General features: G+C 32.7%; 1 long non-coding RNA gene across 1 annotated transcript in view; it reads left to right on the top strand.

The window, feature by feature from the left end:
* Nucleotides 1-258: 258 nt before the first annotated feature.
* LOC126932044 (uncharacterized) overlaps nucleotides 259-26,057 on the top strand; it is a 71,284-nt gene continuing 45,485 nt past the window's right edge. Inside the window, exon 1 of the long non-coding RNA XR_007718093.1 lies at nucleotides 259-323. This is a non-coding gene — a long non-coding RNA (uncharacterized LOC126932044). The remainder of the gene's footprint in view (nucleotides 324-26,057) is intronic.

The raw sequence follows: 26,057 nt of genomic DNA, 5'->3' as shown, positions 1-26,057 counted from the left end.
GTGGCCATGCCACTCTGAATGTGCCCAAACTCATCTAAGTTTCTAAAAACTTCGATGACTGCAGTGGTTAGCTAATGATATGTGTAAGTAAATGAACTCTGTGAAGACTAGGAAGGGCCAAGATGAAATGGGAGAGATTGAATTACAAATTAACAAACTGAAAGAAAAACTCAAGTTGCAAAAAGATAGTCGCAGAGACAGCAGTAACACCTTCTGGCTATAGTCTATTTTCATCTTTCTCATCCTAGTGTTATCAAGAGAAAAACAGTCTTAGATGCAACATAAAAATTTCAGAGACAGAAGAAATCTTCCTTTGAGGGCAGGTAAGCCGGTTAATATTCTGCTTTGTAACAGATTGTATATCCCAGTCAAAATAGAAATCAATAACTTGTAATGTTTTATGTTTGTTTATTTTTTGTAAATATAGAAACATAAGTTATCATTATCCAAAAGTCCCATAGATGCAAGAAACCAAATCGAAATATGCCAGAGTAAAATTAAAAGGGTGTAAATAAAAAACGGACGCTTCATAATATCGATTAGGGGTACAGACTCTAGAGCCAGACTAAAGATTAAATCATGTCTGAACTACTGGGCTGAATAACCTTAAGCAAGTTACTTAACCTCTCAGTTCCTCCATCTCGTCATCTAGAAAATAGGAATAATCACAGTACATACTTTATAATGAGGGATATAGTGAGATATAATGAGGATTAAGCGTGTTACCAATAATACTATCATTCTTTATGACCATGTTTACACTATGTAAAACCAACTTAAAACTTGAATTAAGAAAATTTTCAGCATATTTAATTATTTAATTCTTTATAATGCCTGAAAACCTCATAAAATCTAATTCATATCAATCATTGGCGTGAATTACAAACCATGATCTATTTGTTAAACAGAGATACGTAAATATCTTCAATGGTGTTAAGGCTTGAGAAAACTACTCTTTGTTTCCATAATTAAAAGTAATTTATAAAAATCAAATAATTCAATAATAGCCTATCTAGGATATTTTCTGAAAATATTACAAAGACTTTTCAAATTGTCAGGCTATTCTTATACATTCACATTTACATCATTTTTATGTGTAGTGCAGTACAATTCATACATAATACTGAGATCTGCAATACAGAACTTTGTCAGAACTTAAAATCGGGTTATGGTATTAAATTAATAGAACACTAATGAAACTGAAATGCTGTTGGGATCAGTTCATAATGATTTTATTTTCCCAATCACTTCACTTTTTTGTTGCTTGAGATTTTCATTTGGACTCAGGGCACAGAAGATTCTTTCCTTTTTATATTTGCACAATAGGAATAAAATGTTGCAATGACACAACAGAAATTAAAATAATTAATTTGTACTAGGACGTGGGACAATTATAGACACTAAGAAAGGAAATAAATCATAAGGGCATCATTTTTATGAATATGTATAGGGCTGTAGATATGAATGATATATAATTAATATATATACTTAGGCTTCTCATTTATTTTATTGTAGAGAGTTGGGTCATTCAGATTACAGTAGTTAATGCAGAGCACCTGGATTTAGTGTACAGATTATGCAACCCAAAAAATACTAGCAAAATTTAGAAATCAGATGGAGAAATGAAAATTCTCAATTATCTTCATGATTTAAAAGGCAGACAAGGTTTATTTTTAAAGTATATTAAAAAATAAGATATGTTTCTGTGCCATAAAAGAACAGAAATGAGAATATTTTCTTTAATTTATACTTTAATTGTTCATTGGCATATTTGGCAAATACAAAACTGGTGTTTATAACCCTAGTTATGAGATAAGCATATACACAGCAGACAAAATAAGCTAATTTTTAGATAAAAGACACTTACGAAAGGATTAGCAAAGCACGTGCTCTTATGTCTTTCTTGTTGAAACACATTTATTAGATCATGTACCAATATACACTCTAAAGTTAAAACATACATCAACAAACCTTATATGAAATATTTATGAAAGAACTGTGACTTTGCATGCATTGTACAGTGAATGCAAAGCTCAAGAATAGAATAGATTGATATTATAAACTTCTGTTTATAATACTGGCAGGAACACTCTGAAATACCTGTTACAAATGAAAAAAAAAAAAAGCCATCTCTTTGGTTATTAAGAGAACGCATACTATCTCATGTAAAAGAGTAAATTGATATAATTTTTGCTAGAATTTAAAAAACAAACTGTAAGAAAATACCGGCTCTTTTCTATGATTCTTTAACTGTGTCTTCAGTAGTAGTTTGTGCTATAATTTAGCCAATTTGCGTATGTTTTATTTTTCCTGGTCTCCTGCTTCCCGTGCACTATTTCCCTTTGATTGAGGAGTTGCTATGACAGAAGATAATGGAGCTTATGGCACTCAGTGGGGAGCCTGTCATTGCTGACTCTGGCTGCTGCTTTGTATTTCTTTGCATGTACTCCTTTGATTTTCTCAGGCACAGTGAGAAACAATTATAAAAGCCATGAGCCATTATAAAATATTATACCCCCAAATGGTTATTTTTAAGAGCCTTTCAATCTTCTAGGTCTCTTTGTTTATCCATAGAAGTAGCAAATTGTATCATTATTTTTCATTCAAGCTGCAGCATAGGGATGAGAGATTGTTTTCTGCCTTTGGGGAGGCAATCTTATGTTGTGTACAGTTTATATTACTTTTTATTTTACCTCTCATCTCATCAATCAAAAACCTTATGCATCTTGTATCTTCTATGCAAAGTCTTCCTTTTCTGACCTTGCTGACATTGTCTCCTGTGAATTCCCATGTCAGGAACAAGACATTTTTTGAGGAAGATCTGGTGGACATAACTAGTGTTCACCAATATCCAGTTCTCATTACCTTTCTGCACAAGGAAGACAATACTTGTTAGCCCACTTCTATATGAGATTGGTTCAGAAACTAGTCTGACCAATGAATATGAGGCACATGATATCTATCACTTCTGGAATGTGGAAAATGTTGTTGATGAAACCCCATGCTTTCACTCCCGGCATGGCAATCAAGGAGACCTGATGTCCTAATGATGCAGCTACAGAATTTCATATTTCTGTAAGTCTTTGTCTCCCAGATGTACATACCGTTTTTTAGACATATAGGACAAGTAGTGGAAGTTAGCACTTGTCTTTTGTTTTGTAAGTCACAGAAATTTTAGCATAATCCTTTCTAATACAGACTAGCAAAACATACGGTTATGGCAGGATTAAAACATGCTGTCACACCCATCTCATCTCTGTATAGCAAATTCCTAGAGAAAACTGAGGAGAGAAGGAACTAAAGAAGTACAGAGATAAATGGGACCTAGATGAAGAGGCAGTGGGACAATTTGGAAAGAGAATAAGCTTGTATTCTAACCCTACTAACTTAACACTGTGTGCTATTCAACAAGTTATTTAATATTTTTGACTCTCATTTTCTTTAGCTTTCAAATAAAGGATAGTATTATCTTGATAAATTTATAATGAATTTCAATATAATATTAACATACTGAAAAGCCAAATGATGTATGTATATGTATGTGTGTATATATAGCTAATTCTATGTATAGATATATACACATACACAACATCTATCCATCTACCTGTGTGTATGTGCGTGTATAAATGACTTATCTTTTCTCCCATTTATTGTTATACACTAGACTCTCTAAACCTTAACTTTGTCATTCGTAAAATGGAGAGTTTGACAAAAATATCTGATATATAGATTGTTGTAACAAGTAAATGGTATATTGAATACAACACAAATTGCAAAGTCTGTAAGATATTGGATACTCAAATAATATTAGCTATTTTAATTGTTATTATAGTCGCATAAATATGTTAAAATATGTAGGCTAATTGGTAAAACAATAATACATAAAAAGTTTTACCCTTTCAAAATGGTAAAAAGTTGTTTTTTTTTTTTTTTTTTCTCACTAGCTTAAGATGTCTTTTAACACAAGTTTGAATACCTTCAGTTTTGCTATTTATTTTAATGTTCTCTTTAAGGTTAGTCAGGATATTGTTGAAAAAAAAATTTGAGTTCACACTATCTTGTTGAACTCTTCAATACACTTTTATCTCTCAGAAGAAACCCAGTTAGTCTAGGGATTGTTTGAAATTTAAACTGGTTGTCTTGCTCCTAGTCAAACTCAACCCTCCAATTGGTGCAAAAAGTAAAGTGAAAGTGAAGTAAAGTGAGTGCCACATTAGAAACTACAAATTCAAAAGTAAAATCACATGATGTATTTTTTGACAATTAAGACCACACATTATTAATCTTTTTCCCTTAGCATATAATGTTGCCCACCCATTGCGATAAGTATTGTAAATAACTTTGTAAATGTAATATATCACTTAAGATACGTTTTCAGGATTTATAGGTTCTTTTTCAGTGTTCTTCATTTTCCTCCTTTAGATACTTTTTTTCATTCCACAAAAGTAAAGTTTATTAATTTCTATTAAGTGTTCTTGAGTTACTCTTTGCATGACCAATGTCAAATAATGACAGCAGACAAGTGAGCATGATACCAAAATAAAACATATCATTTAGGTCCTGTGTTTTTTTAAAAAATTTAATAGACTTCCACTATTTAATCCATTGTCTTCAAACTCATGTTTCATTGACCAATTTCCATCCTGAGGTCCTTACAAGAAAATAGATCAATGCTCTATACAACACAAACAAGCATAAGGGAAGCAAAAAGCAAATATATTTTATCATATGTTTCCTATGAGCATAAATGTTTTAGGTAAACTTTTTGGCAAGAAACAACAAATAATTATTTTGGAATTAAACACCAGTGGGAAAAAAATTAAACCTTCTAGATGCTTTGATCTAGACTCTGAGAACTCTGAGAATCAATCATGTAGCAAAACATATACTGTATAATCAGTGGTTTAAAATTATGGCCATCCAGTATCTGAATTATCTAAGAAATGTTAGTCAAAATAATTTTGCATCAAAGTGTCAAATCCAAAACAACTTCCCACAAAAAGTCGTTTATTGACCTTATTTTGATAGTGTTAACAAAAATTGATTGACCATATCTAAGTGCCCTTTGTTCTTCTAATATAGCTCTATATTTGAGAAACTATAGCAAATATTAAATTTGACAAATGCTTACAATAGAAAGACTTTACCCATACTGTTAAGATGGATAACCTTTTTATAGTTTCAAATAAATTAAGAAAGTAACTTGTTGAGTCACATGATATAATATTCATAGCTTACAAAAATGCAACTGAATTTGCAATAAGTTAAGGCATTTTTAGATTTATATTTATTATGCCAAAAGTTTACCTTAGAATCCTGAATTGACAATAATATTAATTTGATGAAAAAAGACTGTTTTTAAAAATTACTTAACAGATATATAGATAGATCTAGATAACAAATTCCAGTTGTTTTTAAATTACTTCAGCTGTTTCAAGGATATTAAGCATAAACTCATTACATTCTAAGGGTGAAAATTCAAAGGTATTGTTTGAATCCCAAGCCATTTTTTGGCTTGATTTAACATTATTTTATAAAATTTAATACTTATACCCCTTTAAGTTATGATATTTTCATGTCATAGCTTTTCTGTTAACGTGTGTGTGTGTGTGTTTGTGTGTGTGTGTGTGTTGTGTTGTTTTTTCTTTTTTTTTTGGTGGGGGGATGTTCTTCATTAGGAGGCAGTATAATGTAGTTAAACAACTTTACTCCAGAATTTCACAGACTTGAATTTAATTCCAGCTCAATACTTAGTATTTACTGATTTTGTTGGACTTGTTTGGACTCTAAATGACTGAATATCTTCACCCACAAAATAGGGTTTGTGAAAGTCATTGATTCAAAGGGTGTTCATGAAAATTAAATCAGATTGTGAATCAAAACATTTAGCTCATTTTCTAGCACTTGGGAACAATAAATTATAGCTAGCACTGTGATCATAGTTCTATTTCTGAACCCAGGATATTAAATGCTTACTATTTTTCAAAGTGTGTACACTTTTACAATATATGAGTGGATGATTGTGTCATCTAAATGCTTATCCTAAGTGATGTTTTGATTTTCTATTCCACAGTCTTTTATAATCATTCAGATAAATTCTGTGACTTTGTAATTTTGAAATTTTGTGTAGAGGACTACATGCTCGCAAACCAGATGTTCCCGATAAGTCCTGGGTGTTCTTTCCCTGTAAACAGGGAGGACTAAAGGAGCCAGCGGCAAACAGCAGACCCTGGGGGCTTGTTTATGTGTAAACATCTTGAAAATCCAGAAAGTCAGGGAAAGGTCAGAAAAACAACAATGTGTCTTGTGACTTGGCAACATTCCACAAACGACTGTATAAAATAAAGCAGAGCACGCCATTCGAGGCGGCCGCCATGTTTGTCTTGTCTTGTGTTGTCTTGTGTGTTCATTCCTTTGTTTAGGGAAACACGCGGACCCCAACATTTTGAATGACATTATTTTCTTGGAACTCAAAAAATCATTTGTATACTTTATATATTTTATCACTACATTGTTTATCTTGATTTGTTTGGTCAATGTAAATTTTAAAATATTATTATACAGTTTAATAACTTATTTAAGTTAATCTATTGATATAATACCAATAGTTATTCTTATATCAGAATACATTGTTTTTTCCTCAATCTGTTAATTTAGTGAGTTTCATATAATCTTAGCTGTCAGGGTGTCCTAGTGTGATGGTTAATACTGAGTGTCAACTTGACTGGTTTGAAAGATACAAAGTAACGATGTTGGGTGTGTCTGTGAGGGTGTTGCCAAAGGAGATTAACATTTGAATCAGTGGGCCCGGAAAAACAGACCCACCCTTAATCCCCGGTGGGCAAAATCTCATCAGTTTCCAGAGAGGCTAGAATATAAACAGGCAGAAATATGTGAAAAGAGAGACTAGCCTTGCCTCCCAACCTACATCTTTCTCCCGTGCAGGATGCCTCCTGCCCTTGAACACCAGACTCCGAGTTCTTCAGTTTTGGAACTCCGACTAGCTCTCCTTGATCCATTAGTTCTGTCCTTCTAGAGAACCCTGACTAATACATCTACAAACTTATGTCTAGGTTCTCACCATTCATCTCAATTTGGACATTTTTTATAAATCTGCTCTACTGAACTCATCAATTTATTGACTCCTACCAATAACATAGTCAGTTGCTTAATTTTTAGAAATTTGCTTTTATTGCATATTTTAAGCTGTACAACATATTTAATATGCATATACATGGTGAAATATTTACTATAGTAAAAGAAATTAACATATTCATCACCTTCCCTAGATATACTTTTGTGTGCGTGGTAAAAGCACAAAAAATTTACTCTCAGCAAATCCTCAGTATAAAATATAATATTATTAACTAAAGTCCTAAAGTTCTTCAGATTTCTAGAGTTATTCATTGTACCTAACTACAAATGTCTGCCCTGTGATTTATGTCTCTCCATTTTCTTCTCCTTCCCTGTCCCTGGTAACCGTTCTAGTCTGTTTCTATTTATTTGACTTTTTTTTTTTTTTTTTTAAGACTGCACATATAAATGAGGCCATGGGGAATATTTTTACTGAGTCTGGGCTATTCCACTTAGCATAATGTCCTCTAGTTTCATTGATGTTGTTACAAATGGCAGTGTCTTTTTTATTATAGGTCTGAATAGTATTATATTGTGAATATATACCACAATTTCTTTATTAATTCATTCATCAGTGGACACTTAGATTGTTTCCACATCTTGCTTATTAAGAATAATACCACATTAAAATAAAAACTAATACCAATCCTCCTCAAAGTGCCCTGAAAAATAGAGGAAGAGGGAATACTTCCAAACTCATTCTACAAAGCCAGTGTTATGCTGATAGCAAAACCAGACAAAGACATGTCAAAAAAAGAAAGCTACAAGGCAATATCTGATAAATATTTGTGCAAAAATTCCCAACAAAGTATTAGCAAACAGAATTCAACAACACATTAAAAACATTATTCATCATGACCAAGTGGAATTTATCCCAGGGATGCAAGGATGGTTCAACATATGCAAATCAATTAATGTAATATATCATATCAATAGAATGGAGGACAAAAAACATATGATCATTTCAATTGATGCTGAAAAAGCAATTGATAAAATTCAACATCCCTTCATGATAAAAACCCTCAAAGAAACTGAGGATAGAAACAACATGCCTCAACATAATAAAAGTCATACATGATAGACCCATAACTAGTATTATAGTGAATGCAGAAAAACTTAAAGTCTTTTCTCTAAGATCTGAAACACAACAGGATGCCCACTTTTGCCAATTCTTATTTAACATAGTACTGGAAGTGTTAGCAAAAACAATCAGACAAAAGAAAGAAATAAAGGGCATCCAAATTGAAAAGGAAGAAGTCAAATTACCCTTGTTTTCAGATAACATTATATTAAGAAAAAACTAAAGACTCCACCAAAACAACTGTTAGAACTGATAAACAAATTCAGGAAAGTTGCAGGATACAGATCAACACACAAACATCAGTAGCATTTCTATATGCCAACAGTGAACCATCTGAAAAAGAAATCAAGAAAGTTATCCCATTTTATGATAGCCACAAATAAAATTAAATACCTACAAATGAACTTGACCAAGGAAGTGAAAGATCTAGACAATGAAAACGATTTAAGATGTTCATGAAATAAATTAAAGAGGACATACAAAAATAGAAATACAATTAATTTTCATGGTTTGAAGGATGTAATATTGTTAAAATTTACATTTTACCCAAAGGAACCTACAGATTCATTTCAATCCCTATCATAAAATTCTTCACAGAAATAGAAAAAAAACCATCCTAACATTTACGTGAAACCACAAAAGACCCATGATAGCTAAATATATTCTGAGAAAGAACAAAACAAACAAACAAAAACTAGATAAATCACATTATCTGGCTTCAAATCATATTACAGAGCTAGAGCAAACAAAAATAGCATGACCCTGGCATAAAAGTAAACATATAGACCACTGGAACAGAATAGAGAATCCAGAGATGAATTCATACCTCTACAGGAGTCTACAGGGAACTCAATTTGGACAAAGATGTCAAGAACGTACACTGAGGAAAGGAGAGTCTCTTCAATAAATGTTGCTGGGAAAACTGGATATCCACATGCAGAAGAATGAAACTAGACCACTCTCTCTCACCATATACAAATATCAAACCAAAATGAATTAAAGTCTTAACTCTAAGACCTCAAACTGTTAAAATACTACAAGAAAACATTGAGAAAATTCTCAAGGACATTGTTCTGGGCAAAAATTTCTTGAGTAATACCCCACAAACACAGGAAACCAAGCAAAAATGGACACATGGAATCACATCAAGTTAAAAAGCTTCTGCACAGCAAAGGAAATAACACAGTGAAGAGACAACTAACAGAAGGGGAGTAAGTATTACAATTATCTATCCAACAAAGAATTAATAACAAAAATATATAAGGAGCTCAAACAACTCTGTAAGAAAAAAATCTAATAATCTAATTTAAAAAAGGCCAAAAGGTCTGATTAGACATGTTTCAAAAGATGATGTACAAGTGGAAAACAGATATATAAAAATATGCTCAACACCACTGATCATCAGAGAAATGCAAATGAAAACTACAATAAGATATTATCTCACTCCAGTTAAAATGACTTTTATCCAAATGACATACAATAAGAAATGCCAGAAGGATGTGGAGAAAAATCAACCCTCATACACTGTTGGGGGAAACGTACATTTGTGCAACTACTATGAAGAACAGTTTGGAGGTTCCTTAAAAATAGAACTACCATATTATCCAGCAATCCCACTCCTAGGTGTATACCCAAAAGAAAGGAAACCAGTATATCAAAGAGATTTCTGCACTTCCACATTTTTTTGGCAGCAGTATGAACAATATTAAAGATTGGAGGCAACCCAAGTGCACATCAACAGATGAAAAGATAAAGAAGATGTACATTATGCAATGGAGTCCTATTCAGTCATGAAACAATGAGATCCTGTCATTTGCAACAACATGGATGAAACTGAAGGTCATTATGTGAAGTTAAAAATGTCAGGCACAGAAAGATAAACCACATGTTTTCACTTATTTGTGGGAATTAAAAATTAAAATGATCAAACTCATGAAGATAGAGAGTAGAATGATGGTTACTAGAGGCTGTGAAGGGTGGGTGGGGAGTGGGAGGGAAGTGTGGATGGTTAATGGTTACAAAAAAATAGAATGACTAAGATCTAGTATTTGATAGCACAAAAGGGTGACTATAGTCAATAATAATTTATTGTATATTTTTAAATAACTAAAAGCATATTGGATTGTTTGTAATACAAAGGATAAATTTTTGAGGTGATGGATACCCCATTTACCTTGGTACAATTATTACACATTATATGCCTATATCAAAATATCCTTTATATCCCATAAATATATACACCTATTATGTATCCAGAAAAAAATGTTTTGTTTTGTTTTTTTTTTTTTTAAAAAGGCAAAACACAGCAGTTGTTCCTGAGGATTTGAAGAAAGGGGAAATTTTATACACTATTAAGGGGAATGTAAATGAGTACAGCCACTATGGAAAACAGTTTATGGAATATTCCAAAAACTAAAATATAACTACTATGAGGTCCCGCAATCCCGCTTCTGGGTATTTATCCAAAGAAAAAATAAATCAGTATATCAAAGGGATACCATTCCCACATTTACTGAAACAGTATTCACAATAGCAAAGATATGGAATAAACCAAAGTATCCACAAATGAATAAAGAAAATGTAGTGTGTATATATATACACACACATATACATGTATATGTGTGTGTATACATATATACATGTATATACAAATATACATATATATACATATATGTGTATATACATATATATGTATATACACACATATTGTTACAACCTGGCTGAACCTCGAAAACATTAGGCTAAGTGAAGTAAGCCACACGTAAAAGGGCAAGTATTGCATGATTACTTTTATGTGAGGTACCAAATAAGCAAATTCATAGAAACATAAATTAGATTAAGAAGTTACCAGAGTGTCAGGGAGGAGAGAATGGAAAGTTATTGCTTATTGGGTACAGAATTTCTGTTTGGGATGATGGAAAATTCTGGAAATACATAGTGATGATACTTGTAAACCTTGTGAATGTAATATATATACATATATACATATACATGTGTATACATGTATATATGTGTATATATACTCACTACATTCCATTGTACATCACTTTTTGTGAATTCTTTCACAACACAATTAAGCAATTATACATTCATTTATGTATATATATGTACAAAAACGTATTATGAAATAAATAATATTAATAAAGAGATAGAAATAATAAGGCCAAATTGAAATTCTAGGTTAAAAAGTACAATAACTTCCTGTAATCCCAGCACTTTGGGAGGCCGAGGCGGGCGGATCACAAGGTCAGGAGATCGAGACCACGGTGAAACACCGTCTCTACTAAAAATACAAAAAATTAGCCGGGCGCGGTGGCGGGCGCCTGTAGTCCCAGCTACTCAGGAGGCTGAGGCAGGAGAATGGCGTAAACCCAGGAGGCGGAGCTTGCAGTGAGCCGAGATCGCGCCACTGCACTCCAGCCTGGGCGACAGAGCAAGACTCCGTCTCAAAAAACAAAAAACAAAAAAACAAAAAAAACAAAACAAAACAAAACAAAAGTACAATAACTTAAAAGAAGAATTCACTAGAAGACCTTAAAAGTATATTCTAACAAGCATAAAAATAAATCAATAAGTTAGAGGCAAGATTGGTAGAGATTATGTAATCTGAAGAACACAGAGAAAAAAGAATGAAGAAAAATGAACAGACCCTCAAAGAAATGTGTAATATCATTAAGGGCACCAAGACACACATATTGGAGTACAAGAAGAAAGGAAGAGGGAGGAAAATAAGGAGAGAGAACAAAAGACATAGATGGAGAGTAGAAAAATATTTGAAGAACTGATGGGCTAAACTTTCCAAATATGATTTAAAAAATTAATCTACGCATACAAGAAGCTCAATTAACATCAAGTAGAAAAAAATGCAGATCAACACCCACACACATCCTAGTGAAATGTTGCCAGCTAGATATAGAGAATACATTGAAAGAAATTAAAGCAATCATTTATTTACAAGGTAATCACCATAGGATTAGCAGTTCACTTTTCACCTGAAATGATAAAAGCCATGAAGCATTGCCTAAAGTTCATCAACAGATTAATGTATAAAGAAAATGTGATATATACCACAATAGTATTATACACAATGGAATACTATTTATTAATAAAACAATAAAATCCTGCCATTCATGGCAACATGAGTGACCCAGGGGGGCATTATGTTAAATGAAATAAGTCAGGCCCAGAAAAATAAATACCACAGATTCTCACTCATATGTGGGAGCTAAAAAACGTTGAGCTCATAGAAGTAGAGAATATAATTGTAGTTTTTAGAGGCTAAGAAGGTTAGGGAGAGGGGAGGTTAGAGAGGGTTTGCTTAATGAAAACAAAATTATAGCTAGATGGGAGGAATAAATTCTAGTGTTCTGTAGTACCGTAGTATTGATATAATTAGCAATAATTTATTGTCTATTTTCAATAGCTAGAAGAGAGGACTTAGAATCTTACCAACACAAATAAGTGATAACTATTTAAGGTGATAAATATGATAATCACTCTGATTTGATTATTACACATTGTATTTGTATATATCAAAACATCACATGGACCTCATAAATATGTAAAATTATTAGATGTAAACCACAAATGAAAGAAAAAAATATGTAACATAAAAGGAAAAACACAAAATTATCAAATAGTGTTTATGTTATGAATTCACAAATAATTAATAATCAGAGTAGATATGTGGTATTGTTTATGTTGACATATATGGATAAGGCATGATCTTAATAATTCATAGAAAAAAACAATAATTATAAAAGTACATCACATAAAATAAAATTCATTTATAATTTTAAATGAGAATAATAAAATACAATTGCATAACGTGTCCACACTAAATTGTAAATTTTTTTTAACACAGAATGGGAGAAAATATTTGCAAATTACCCACCTGACAAGGGATTAATAACCAGAATATATAAAGTAAATATTTTTAAAATCTGGGCATTAGTTTTCCAGAAAACCTATATAACAGTATATACCTCTCTCTCTCACTCCCTTTCTCTCTCTCTCCCATATCTATATAATATATAAAGATATTATATATATATATATGTATTTTAAACTGATTATTGGGCTTTCTTAAAATAAATCTCTCATACATTAGAGAAAGAAATTATAGAAATTGGCTCATGCAATTATGGAGACTTAGCAAGATCAAAATCTTTAGGGTAAGCCAGCAGGCTGGATACCCAGGGCAGAGTTTCAATTCAAGTCCAAAAAAGCCTGCTGCCATAATTCTGTCTTCTTCTAGGGAGATTAGTCTATTTCTATTAAGCCCTTCAATTGTTTGGATAAGGCCTACCCACCGTATGAAGGGTAATCTGCTTTACTCAACTTCTACTGATTTAAATATTAATCTTATCTAAAAAATACTTTCTTAGAAGCATCTAGAATAACATTTGACCAAAACCTGGATGCCACAGCCTAGCCACATTGACACATAAACAAATCATCAAAATCCAGTATACATAATGAGTTGGTCCATTCAAATTATTATTTGTTCTATCAAGAAATTTTTTTTCAATTTCTGCAGCATTTAAAATTTTTATTTCAATATAATTTGGCAGATACCAAAATAGCCACAATTCTTTACCCTTTTCTTTCATCTCTCCACTTTACAAGAGTGTTGTTTTTTGCCTAACTACTGAATCTGGGCTGTCCTTGTGACCTGTTTGGTAACATATTTCTTCAGATGTGAGTTATGCCAGTTCTAAAAATAAGCCTTAAGGGACGTTTTCTGCTTCCATTCTCTTGCAACCGCTGCATCTGCCTTATGAACAAGGCTGGTTTACCTTTCTGGAGCCTGTGAGACAATGTGGAACTGAACCTATTCAGCTCAGTTTCTACTAGCTCCAGTTCCAGAAATAATATCATACCTTACCAAGAACACCAGAAATGCTTAGCCCACCTGAAGACAACCATAGATGCAGGAAGAAACCTAGGAAATACCAGAAGACAACCCAGCAGATCCACGTAGATTCATGAGCAACAAACTGTCTATTGTTTTAAGCCAGTAAATATGGCAGAATGTCTTGTTACACAGCAGAGTAACTGATAAATTTTATTTCTAAACCTTTATTTCTAAACTTTTCCATGTTCAAAATTGGATATCTTTTGATATAATTTATACAACAGTTCAAGAACGTCCATTCATTTGTCTCTCAAAACCTTGTGAATTGTTTTATTGTTCTCTAACATTTGATTTGCTGATAAAAAAAATTTGTAACCTATTCTGAATCTCGTATTGGTAGATTATCAAATTTTACTTTGGAGCTATCTATTTTTAACATTATCCCTTAATATGTAAATGTTACCAGGCATTGTCTTCTGTGTATCTATATGTATATTTCAGCTTTAGTAATACACTTCAATCTTGAATAAGACATATTTCAGCATAGGAATTTTTTTCTAATGGATTAATGATTATCCCACTTATTCTTTTAATATCAAAGTTCTAGTTCACATAAAAATTTCTAGAAATGTCTTCTGTGTCATATAATTTTCATTTAAATTTATTTATTTTGGGTCTTCTTACTATAAATATTCAAAGAGCAAAATTATAATTAACTAATGTCTTTTTAAGTAATATTCCATCTGCAATTTAGTGCCTCTAAATATGAGACAATATGCAATTATATGTGTGTGTGTGTATGTGTGTCTGTGTGTAGATGTTTTAATTTTACATAAATGGTTTTGAGATTTTTTTTTCTACCTCTATACCATGTTCTGATTTCTTGAACTCAATTTCACATTAATTCTTTTATTAAGAATTAATGTAAAGATCTTGATAATTCTAATTAGGATATTTTAAATTGTATTCAATGTTTGGAGTCAACTGAGTTTTTAAAGGGAGGCATTTGCTTTATCTCAGCTTGGAATCTCTTTATGTATATGAATTTTAACTATATTCAGATCTGAAAAAGGAAATTTCTCCAATTTACTAAGTGAACATTATGTGATAAAAAAGATTGCTTCATGGTACATCTTTGTGCCATATTCTGCTGCTCTAAGATTAGAAGTTGTTCTGGGTTTTAGCTGAAAAATTACCCAGTTCATTCTCAAAGTTTCCCTTCCCGTGCCTCTTTTGAATTATATCACTTCTTTACTCATATTTTCCATATTGTCTTATGTTGTGTTTATCATCATCTACTATACTGCACTTCTTTTTTTATATACTTTAAGTTCTGGGGTACATGTGCAGAGCGTGCACGTTTGTTACATAGGTAAACACGTGCCATGGTGGTTTGCTGTACCCATCAACCCATCATCTACATTAGGTATTTCTCCTAATCTTATCCCTCCCCTTGTTCCCCACCCTCTGACAGGCCCCAGTGTGTGATGTTCCCCTCTCTATGTCCATGTGTTCTCATTGTTCGACTCCCACTTATGAGTGAGAACATGCAGTGTTTGGTTTTCTGTTCCTGTGATAATTTGCTGAGAATGATGGTTTCTAGCTTCATCCATGTCTCTGCAAGGAACATGAACTCATCCTTTTTTATGGCTGCATAGTATTCCATCGTGTATATGCGCCACATTTTCTTTAGCCAGTCTATTACTGATGGACATTTCGGTTGGTTCCAAATCTTTTCTATTGTGCTACAATAAACGTACATGTGCATGTGTCTTTATAGTAGAATTATTTATAATCCTTTGGGTATACGCCCAGTAATGGGATTGCTGGGTCAAATGATATTTCTAGTTCTAGATCCTTGAGGAATCACCACACTGTCTTCCACAATGGTTGAACTAATTTACAGTCCCACCAACAGTGTAAAAGTGTTCCTATTTCTCCACATCCTCTCCAGCATCTGTTGTTTCCTGACTTTAATGATAGCCATTCTAACTGGTGAGAGATGGTATCTCATTGTGGTTTTGGTTTGCATTTCTTTAATGACTGGTGATGATGAGCATTTTTTCATATGTTTGTTGGCTGCATAAATTTTTTCTTTTGATAAATGTCTGTTTATATCATTTGCCCACTTTTTGATGGGGTTGTTTTTTTCTTGTAAATTTGTTTAAGTTCTTTGTAAATTCTGGATATTAGTCCTTCGTCAGGTGGATAGATTGCAAAAATTTTCTCCCATTCCTTAGGTTGCCTGTTCAACTCTGATGATAGTTTCTTTTGCAGTGTAGAAGCTCTTTAGTTTAATTAGATCCAACTTGTAAATTTTGGCTTTTGTCGCCATTGCTTTTGGTGTTTTAGACATGAAGTCTTTGCCCATGCCTATACAGAGTTTCGTTAGTATGCGCCAGGTGTCATGCTGTATTTTATTTATTTTTGCTTGTATATCCTATGTAAAGTCTCAAGAGCCCAATGAGGAAGGTACTTTAATACTATATTTATAGTTTGGGAAACTTGGCCTACAGAAATTAGTCATCTTATTCCAGATGGCATGGTTCTTAGTTTGCAGAGCTGGTACTCTAACATAGATCTATCTGATTATAGTTATTTACTTTGGGGCTATCTGATTTTAATGTTATCCCTTAATATGTAAATGTTACCAGGAATTGTCTTCTGTGTATCTATATGTGTATTTCAGCTTTAGTAATACATTTCAATCTTGAATAAGACATATTTCAGCATAGGAATTTTTTCTAATGGATTAATGATTATCCAGCTCATTCTTTTAATATCTAAGTTCTAGTTCACATAAACATATGGCTTATGGCAGGGCAGTAGAATTTGCTCTCTCTCTCTCTCTATCTATCTATCTCTATCCATTCATCTACCTATCTGTCCCTCTACAATGTATATAGATAAAAAGAACAGTGTGTGTGTGTGCGTGTGTGTGTGTGTATTTTTTAATGAGCTATTGACAAATAATAGGGTTCAGTGCATGGATTCAACTGATATTTGGGAATCTGAAATTTTCCTGTTTCTCAATGGAAAACAGCTTATCTATAATTTAATGGAGAAATTTGTAAATGAAGATTAGTATAACATTTGCCGCTATGTCTTAATGTAATTTTTTGTTCAAATTTAATTAAATTCAAACTTTGAATTTAGATTAGAAACCTATATAGATTGTTTTGAGGAGTTCTGAAAGAAATTTGCTGTGCAGGAAGAATGAATGAATAAAAGAATGAATTAATACAAGTAGGGTCAAATTAGGCCTGGTAACATTATGCAGAAATGAAGATGACTCACATAAAGTTACTGGGCTAATTTTAATACAGTTTCACATAACATGGCCTTAAATTTATAGTAAAAAAAATTGTTGACATTGTTGCAACATTAAAGAATGACAGATCATTCTTTGTATAATTTAGTCAGCACAAATATTTTAACTTTAAATAAGTCCCTAAAGGCAAATCTCAACATTTTCCAGTTTGGAGAGAAAAAAGGACTATTCTGCCAAATTGCACACACAAGAGTATAGAAAAACTCGTAAAATGTTTGATTGTTTTAATCTTTAAATCTTTAGCCACCTTTGTCTGAAAGAGAATTACTTTGGCTAATGTAAAATTTAATTTATTTTAATGTCAGATTCTATTTCAGTAAGTACAGTTAATTTCTAAATTAGACACTTTTAAAAGTATTTGTTTTTAAAATGCTTATGTATCTTTTAAGTAACCACTTAAATCAGCCCCTTTGTAATACAATAAGCTGCATATTATTATGGTACTTTTAAACCACATGTCCAACTTTGTAATCGTGTGAGCATACGTTCCACATAATGACAGTCATCAAGATAATGTAGATGTCTAATTCATTTTGGAAGTTAGCCACATTCTTGCCTGCTCTGAACACAGAAACCTGTCATATGAATATATCATCCTACTTAGATTGGTAATTAGAATGTGTAGACCTTTTTGACAAATCTTAGAAAACAAAATCAAAAACTAAAACAAACAATAAATAGTGTTGTACCCCTATATGGATCTATGATTAAAATTAGCTTCCATGTCTGGTTTTTATTGTTTATGTCTATTTTGTTTTATTTATTTATATATTTATTTTTAATTTCAACTTTAATATATAAATAAAAGAGATATTTATTTAAGTTTCCCTAAGTAAATCCGATGCAAGTTCCTTTATTGTTATGTTTATTTAATTGTGTTAAGAACACTTAACATGAGATCTACCCTCTTAACAGATTTTTAAGTGTACATTACCTCTTCTTAATTACAAGTCTAATGTTATACATCAGGTCTCTAGAGCTTACACATCTTGTAAAACTGCAACTTTATACTCATTGATTATCAACTCTAAATCTCCCAAATGATATCTAAAAGTACCTCACAATCACATTCTAGAAACTCTTTGAGAGGAAACTGACATAATCAATGTTTAAAATATTTTCTTACATAGTTGTATGTCACTTTGCAGAAGCCAGTTCAATAATTGCATTTTGGATGTTAGAAAATATGAACATCTGGTGAGAAAAATCCTTAGAACAAATATAAGATAGGATACAATAGTCTATCAAAAGAAGGCGATTACCTTGACAATTCTCTTATGGTTTGATTTGACTTATTTCTATTCTTTATTTTCATTTAATTGCTATGGTTTTTTGGGGGAAGATATCTAGCTTTTGGCAGAAGAAAATCAGTGACAATGACTTAGAAGAATCTTAATCTCATGAAAGAAATAAATGCTTGTCAGTCAAGAAGTTGTAACCTTTACCTTGTTTTGACCTTTACATTTTCAAGGTGAGTCTATTATTTGGAAGGGAGTAACACAAAACTCCACAGGATGCTCTATGATCAATACAATCAACAAACCTTCACACTGTATGTTTAAAGGTATTAAGAAGATAAACAAACACATCAGAATTTTACCAGTTGGAATAATCCTGTATTGGATGCTTGCCTCATTTGGGGATTTACCATTGATCTCTTCTCTATCCTGAACTTCACAGCATTATTCTCAATGACTCTACAAAAGTAAAGGATAGCTGTTAGTTAAATATTAGAAAAATTTTTGGTTTAAAATTGAAGACAAGTTGCATATTTATTAATTGTATAAGGTAAAACATGAGAAGGCAAAATTATTTTTTAAATTAAAATTTTAGCTACATTTGTCCATATATTAATCCATTAAAATATTTTTTGTACCTTCTATGTATATGTGACTGTTCTATTATGTGAGGACAGAGAAATAAACAAAATATACATGTTGTCTCCCCTTTTAGAGCTTATACACTAGTGCAGAAATGAATGAGGGGATATTAAAATATGTAATCAAAATTGTGATAATAATTAGAAAGAAGAAGAATATGACTAGAGCATAGGACAAAATGTCCTGACCTGACCTATAAGAAAACTTATTTGAGGCCGGGCGCGGTGGCTCACGCCTGTAATCCCAGCACTTTGGGAGGCCGAGGCGGGCGGATCACAAGGTCAGGAGATCGAGACCACGGTGAAACCCCGTCTCTACTAAAAATACAAAAAATTAGCTGGGCGCGGTTGTGGGCGCCTGTAGTCCCAGCTACTCGGGAGGCTGAGGCAGGAGAATGGCGTGAACCCGGGAGGCGGAGCTTGCAGTGAGCCGAGATCGCGCCACTGCACTCCAGCCTGGGCGACAGAGCGAGACTCCGTCTCAAAAAAAAAAAAAAAAAAAAAAAAACCAAAAAAAAAAACTTATTTGAGGAAGTTTAATCTTGTTGTCTTAAAAGATTAAAAGAAATTAACTAGCTTGGGGGTATGTGCCCTGAGTGACAAGGTGAATTTAGGAGTGGAAGCAAAAGAGAAGAGACATCCCAGAAAATGTAACACAAAGGTCAATATCACTGAGATGTGAAGGAGCACGTCACATCAGGAACTGAGAGAAAACATTATCATTAATTATCAGAGAAATGCAAATCAAAATGGCAGTGAGATATCATCTCGTATCACTCAGATGGCTGCTGTTAAAATGTTAAAAATAATAGATGCTCCTGGGGTTGTGGAGAAAAGGAAAGCCTTATACACTGTTGGTGGGAATGTAAATTAGTTCAGCCACCATGGACAGCAGTTTGCTGATCTCTCAAATAACTTAGTACAGAGCTACCATTCCACTTAGCAATTCCATTACTAGGTATGTAAACAAAGAGAGAAATAAATCATTCTACCAACAAAACATATGCACATGTATGTTCATTGCAATGTTATTCACAACAGGAAGCCATGGAATCAACCTAGCTGCCCATCAACTGTGGATTGGATAAAAAATGTGGTACATGTACACCATGGAATACTACATATCTATAAAAAGAACAAAATTATGTTATTTGCAGCAACATGGATGCAGCTGGAGGCCATTATCCTCAACAAATTACTGCAGAAACAGAAAACCAAATACTGCATGTTGTCACTTATCAGTGGGAACCAAACATTGAGCACACATGGACATAAAGATGGGAACAACAGACAGTGGGGGGATTACTAGATGGAGGAGGGAGGGAGAAGGGAATGAGCTGAAAAACTACCTATTGGATACTATGCTTGCGACCTGGGTGACTGGATCATCTGTACTCCAAAACTCAGTATCATGCAATATACCCACGTAACAAAACTGCATATGTACCTCCTGAATCTAAAATAAAAATTGAAAATGAAATACTGGTAGAAAAATTTACAAAGCATGTGTTGGGGTGATCAGATTCAACACCAGGCCATGGGGGCTACGAAGTCTGGCAGAGTCAAAGGAATGAGATAAGACAAGTTAAGGCATAAAGTGGGACCAGGGGGCCAATGCTAGTATGGAGGCTGCAAAGGCCCAGGACTCTGGAAGTCCACACTATTTTTTGGTGATCAAACAAAGAAGCACATGGTGATGATATGGGGATTGAAAGAAAGCGGTGCATCAAGTGCATGATCTACAGCTGTGACAGTTTAGCATTTTCTTTGAAGCATATGGAACATGTTCTGCTACTTGATATAATGGGAAACATGTTCTTCTGGTTTAAGACAATCGATCCACAAGCCTGGGAGTACCAGAAGCAAGGAGTCAGCAAGTCTAGACACATTCCAGAGGCCATGAGGGATTTTATGCCCTGAGCCCTGGATTCCATCCAAGCCACGAGGGGTTTTATACCCTGGGCTTAGATTGCTGTGTGGCAGTGCAGTCTTCCACCCTTTGGTACAGAGCTTGGTGTTCCAAAGGCCACGAGGGGTTTTAGACCCTGGACCCTGGACATGTTCCAAGGCTCTTTTACATTATGTTAGGCATGCAAGCCCTGCCTCAGCTTTTCCCAACACTCAGCTTTTCCCCAACAGCATGTAGGGCAGATAATGAAGCCTGTAAAGCTTCCAGGCTTTACTCTTTAATGGCATTTACCCTGAGAAGGCTCAGTCATCGGTATCTGTGTAAAAACTCTCTGTCTCACTTGGTTGAAGTTTTCATTTCTACTAGATAAAGTTTTGTTTTCTTTTAGAAAATTGCAAATAAACAAGGGAGTTATATTTTGGAACTTTCCGAAAACACTGTTTATCCACAGAATTTGACAGTAATCAAATTTGCCTGAATTTAGTTAGCTTTCCTTCTGTCCTTTAAGCATGCATCATTTGGTCTTTCAGCATTCCCTTGGTTTCTGGTCAATGACATCATGGGCTTACCTTGTATTTTCACTGCTTTAGATCTACAGCCAACATTTTTTTTTTCCCAAAGATCCCTGGTTTCTTTATTGGAAAACTGTATATAGTAACTAAGATTTTGGTGCTGGATATGGCATTGCTTCTAGGTATTTTCAGTGGAGATAGCTAGGGATTATATTTTGAAATTATGAGTCATATTGTTTTATATACTTACATTTTCAACAAAGATTTTCCCAATTTATTGGATTTTGTAATTTATTATATGTTTGTTTTTGCTCATACTGATTTCCTGTTTCTAGTAACAACATATTTACTTATTTAAACTTAAATACATATGATAGATTTAAAAATATCATCTTCAAAATTATTTCAAAAATAAAACTACTGAGTAAACTTTCCAATTTCTTTTCTGTTCTTTTTGTACTTAAGATATAGTTTGCTAAATATTTACAGAAATTAGCTTGATTTTCAAGCTTATGATAGGCCTGGATATCCATTACTATGGGTTTAGTTGTATGACACCAGTGCCTCCAAAATATGGTTCAAATTTCACCTCTAGATCATCAAATCACAACATAAGCAACAGATATGCATTATAATCAGTGACCAATCATGTCACTTTTTTCAGTCTGCTGCTGATTGTTTACTTCATGTTATTCAGTTTATGCATGCCAATGAAAGCATGGAGTTATACTGTCTCTATCTTTCAGTGATACACTTATGTGAGATTTTGAAAAGTGAAAAATCAAAGGTGGAATTGACCAGTAGATGTAAAAGTACAACAAATAAACAAAAATGGCAATGTTGAAAGTGAAACTGAAATTCAACAGAAATAGAAGAAATAGCAGACTGGGGGGATACTGACTTTGACACCATTTGGGGGACTCTAAGTATGATGCCAGAGGAACTTAGTGATGGCAAACTTATCAATATAAAATGAGAATATTGGTTGTCAACTAGGTAAGTAGGTTAAAGGTTTTATTTAAGTTTTCTCTAGTCTTCCTCATTTTCGTCTCCCTATTCTTGAAATTTTTGAGCTAAGTTAAAACTTCCAAATATTATTTTAAATCTGTCTATTTGTGCTTTTCAGATTTATCTTTCTTTTTGTTGTTGTTTCTTTTATCTTGAAGGTCTGAATTAAGTACATGTACATTAGCTTTCTTAACATTACTGCTTGGATGATATATCTTTTTTTCCTCATATATCTTTGCTAACATCTGTCTTCACAGGAAATAGGTATTTCCTCTAGACACAATTTAGTTAGGTATTTTTTCTTACATTTTATCATACAATATCTACCTTTTAGTTGGCATGTTTTGGCCATTTATATTTGACATAATTATTAGTTTAGTTGGGATAATTCTAACACCACATTTGTTTTCTATTTTACTCATTTGGTGTTTCTTTTATCTCTGTTTTTCTGTTTATTGGTTATTTTTAGAAATTCCACTTAATCTCCATTTTTAAATTAGCTAAAACTCTTAATTTGTGAGCATGCAAGTTTGTGTCGTGCTGTTCTAAAGTTTACTATATATATTTTATTTTATTTTATTTTATTATTTTATTTTATTTTATTTTATTTTTGAGATGGAGTCTCGCTCTGTTGCCCAGGCTGGAGTGCAGTGGCGTGATCTCTGCTCATTGCAAGCTCTGCCTCCTAGGTTCACAACATTCTCCTGCCTCAGCCTCCGGAGTATCTGGGACGGCAGGCACCTGCCACCATGCCCAGCTAATTTTTTGTATTTTTAGTAGAAATGAGGTTTCACCGTGTTAGCCAGGATGGTCTTGATCTCCTGACCTCGTGATCCAACTGCCTCGTCCTCCCAAAGTGCTGGGATTATGGGAGTGAGCCAACACGCCCGGCACAATATATATTTTTAGCTTATCACATCTACTTTAAAATAATATGAAACCATTTTATGTATAAAAAACAGAAATTCACATTTTCTTTTATATTTTTATACTTTTTTGTAATACATTTTACTTTTACATATGCTTTAGTCCCAAACACTATATATATATAACTTATATAGATATGTGTGTGTGTATATATGTATATATAAATATTTGTGTGTGCATATATATATATATATTAAAAAACAGTCCATTGATTTTTGAAAGCATTAAAAGTGAAGAAATTGTTTTAATCTCTGCCAACATATTTATTAATTATGGCACTCTCCACTACTTTATGAAATTGTAGTTTGCTTCTGGTATCATTTATCTTTAATTTGAAGAACTTCCTATGCCATTTATTATTGAAATTATCTGCTGGCAATGATTTTCTCATATTTGCTTTTTCTTAAATATCTTTATTACAATTTAGTTTTTCAAAGATATTTATTATAAGTATAGAATCCTGGGTTATTTTCTCATTTCTGTCCTTTAAAGATATTTGTCAACTCTCTTGTGCCTTGTTTTTCACATGTCTAGTTTGCTTTACTGCATACTAACATTGCACATTATGTTCATAGAGCATGTAGATTTTGTTGTCTGCCTTTCAAGAATTTGAAATTTGTTTTGGCAAACAGTTAAGTTACTTCCAGATTAATTGATGACTTGAGGCTTGCTTTATTTTTTATATCGATGGGTCTAATATATACCAATGCTAATTTATACTTAATTCTAAGATTGACCTTCCTGGACACTCGAATGATCACTCACTGGTTATCAAGGTCTCTCTGATTAAATGGAATTTGAACATCTCTAGGCTCTGTCTTCCAAGAATTCTTCAATCTATAGTTTCCTGGCAGTTGGTCTTTACTCATTCATATAATTTCACCTAACACATGTACATATTAACATTTAGAGTCAAGAGATCATGTGTGTAGATATCTGAAGAATTCTTCTTTATCCTTGTTTGCTTTTTGTGTAATTCACTTGTTTTCAGTACTCTGCCTCATAAACTTAAGCAGCTTTTTCCTCTGTCTTCCTAACCCAGAACTGTCTCCATTGCGTTCCCACCCATTTTTCATGGTCCAACATTTTTCTCCTGACCAAAAACCAGAAGGATTACTAGAATTATCTAATTTGTTTTCCTTCTCTCAGGGACCACAGTTTCACAATGCTTATTGTTTCAATGCCTAAAAACAGTTGTGTATGCACTGTTCAAAGTTCTAGATTTTTAAGGCAGTATGCCAAGTTCTATGCCATTAACTCCTTCATAGCCAGAAGCCATATAGTTTGTTTGCTTTTAAGCTTATTTGGTGGCAGTGTTGCTATAGTAATGACTTATTAAATCCTAACAGAATGCAGAAGTCTAATCAATTTTGTTATTCAGTTTAGTTTTGTTTAAGCTTCCTGTTTTAAAAAATGTCTTTAATACATAACAGATAGCTATAAATAAAGATACTTTAAAACCACATTATGATTAAAACCACCAAAGCTGTTAGCGATTAATATACCAAGGGGATAAATGAACTAATCAATAACCACTGATTTACTCTAATTAATTATTTATGATTATGTAATTTATTTTTTTTCTAAAAATAGAAACTGAAACAGAAACATAACCACGTGCATCTACTTAGGCTCTTCTATCTGTAGTTTTAGTCCAGAGAAATATGGACTAAATGGCCTTCAAAGAGTTTATATATTTATCTATCTATCTATATATATATATTCAACATATAATTGGTATGCATATATGATTAATATAAATAAAACACATATAACTACATGTCATAAGTATATGTATAAAATTTGAGATATGTATGGTACTTTTAAGTTATTCTTCTGCCTATAACAACTGTGCCTCAGACTTCTTTTTTATACAAATAATTTAAGTAAAATTATTTGTTGATAGAAAAATGAAGTATCAGTACAAGTCTTCAGCTTTGTTTTCAACAAGTTTGCATCTCATAAACTCATCCAAACTAAAAATGTGATAGCTTCCTTCATGAGCAACTTTAGATCAATGATGTATAAAGTAAAAATATCAAGTACTGCAAAGAGATATTCAGGAATAGAAACCTGAAGAAAATATTGCACAGGTAGTTCTATTTAAACTAATTTCTCATACAACGTGACTATATCTGTCACTGAAATTGTGCTTGCTTATAGTCACACTCAATAAATCTGTCATAAAGATTTACTCAAATAAATGTTACATAACATTGTGATTGCTAAATACAACTATTTAAAAGTCTTCTGAATACACTTTTAACATGAAATAAATTTTAGTGGTGAGTGCCAAAGTGAAGCTCTAGAGGAAATGCAAAGTCTGTCTACACTTCTATAAGTAATCACCCTCCAAAACTTACATTCAATGTATCCCAACTTACAAAAATGACAATATAAAGAGGTATAAAGGGAATTT

Source organism: Macaca thibetana, chromosome 12 (assembly GCF_024542745.1).
Source record: "Macaca thibetana thibetana isolate TM-01 chromosome 12, ASM2454274v1, whole genome shotgun sequence".
Lineage (NCBI taxonomy): Eukaryota > Metazoa > Chordata > Mammalia > Primates > Cercopithecidae > Macaca > Macaca thibetana.
The sequence above is the reverse complement of the archived record's forward strand: the minus strand, read 5'-3'. Positions and strand labels throughout refer to the sequence as shown.